The sequence below is a fragment of the Micropterus dolomieu genome, linkage group LG01, assembly GCF_021292245.1.
Source record: "Micropterus dolomieu isolate WLL.071019.BEF.003 ecotype Adirondacks linkage group LG01, ASM2129224v1, whole genome shotgun sequence".
NCBI classification, from domain to species: Eukaryota; Metazoa; Chordata; class Actinopteri; order Centrarchiformes; family Centrarchidae; genus Micropterus; species Micropterus dolomieu.
In genome coordinates this window covers 2,397,707-2,399,505 of record NC_060150.1, presented here as the reverse complement: position 1 = coordinate 2,399,505, position 1,799 = coordinate 2,397,707, and positions in this window count along the sequence as shown.

Below are 1,799 nucleotides of genomic sequence, written 5' to 3'. Positions count from 1 at the left end.
CCTTGCAACGATACTAGTCGGATCCTTTAGGACGTTACGCCGCCACTGTCCGGTGTCGTGCCAAGCTAGTTATCCCTGATAGAAAGTGCCCCCCCTGCCGCAGGAGCGCGCCTGCGGTGAAGTCGGACTTTCAACTATCGTTTAATGCTGTAAATAAACATGAAAAAGAAAAAACTTTCAATAAATGTTTTTAAAGTGGGTGAATAAATCCAAAACTGTAACCCTAACCCTGGGTCGTCAGTGTGCATGTGTAGGCGTAGCGTGTATGTGTTTAGTGGCTGAAGAGACGGAGCCCCAGCTTCACCGGAGTTGTGCAGAGTCGTCTGCACCGCGCAGGACTTTCGCAGGATAATTTATCACCGTTGATGAACCACACAAAGAATATTAAATCGTTTTAAAATAGTCGGCTACCTGAAATAGACCCACCAGGAACCGCGACGTGCATGCAGTTGTCAGCAGCATGGCATGCAGGCTAAACTCTGCACCAGACCGGTGAATGGCAGGCAAGAGAAAGAGAGAGATAAAGGGTCTTCAAAAAGCCTCAGTTTACATTTACTCATTTGGCAGACGTTTTTATCCAAAGCGACTTACATTTGAGGAACAACATACAAGCATCAACAGAGCATCAACTACAGATCTACAACTGACAATACATACTAGTAAGAGCAGCAATAAATACTAGTAAGAGCTCACAGTACATATCACATCAATTTAATTTCAATTCAATTTTATTTATATAGCGCCAAATCACAACAACAGTTATCTCACAGCCTTTTTCATAAAAGAGCAGGTCTAGACCGTACTCTGTGATGATATTTACAGAAGCCCAACAGTTCCCACCAAGAGCAGCACTAGGAGACAGAGGCAAGGAAAAACTTCCTTTTAAGAGGCAGAAACCTCGAGCAGAACCATGGCTCAGGATGGGCGGCCATCTGCCTCGACCGGTTGGGGGTGAAGGAAGGAGAGAGAGAGAGAGAGAGAGGTTTAACAATACTTTATTTATACATTTTTACTTCAAGATTATGAACAAAGTAACCATCACCATAAAACCATTTGTACTCTTATTATAAAACTCCTTTTAAAAAAATAAAAATTTCAAAACAAACTGATCCTCATGCAACATACATAACACTTCATCAACACACCATATCTCACAAAAACCAAATAAATTATTTGTCAACCTATAATACGCAAATTTAATATTAAGCCTCCCCGCTACAAGCCGCTTGCACATCTCTTCGGGATCTATAGTTGCCAATTTTAGAGCTTTAAGCTGTTCCAATTAGGTAATTTCAAAGACACATTTTTTTCCTTTTTGAAAATGAATATTTGATTCCTCCAATAAACACCCTACCAGAAAACTCCTCATCAAATTTCCTAAACCAGCTCCCAAGCAATTTAAAAATACCTTTTAATCTCTCACACTTTAAAAACAAATGCTCCAAATCCTCTTTTTTCCCACAGAATCGACATTCCCCCTTTACCGCTGTTTTCAGGTGTGCCACATGTCCGTCTGTTGCTATCGCCCCATAAATAATCCTCCACTGTAGATCGCCGGAGCGCTTCTCTACAGGAGGCTTATATAGGGCCCTCCACCTGTCTCTTATCAGGAAGTCTGGCCTCAACAAATCTGGCCACTTCGAAGCCTTCTGTTTTCTAAAAGAGTCCTGATGAATGGCCTTTACTGTAATGTTTTACATTTCCTTCTTTGACATGCTTTTAAAGGAACAAAACTGAGGATTCCCAAAGGATAGAACGGTGTCGACCACTTCTTCTTCATCATCCTCCTTCATTGCTGG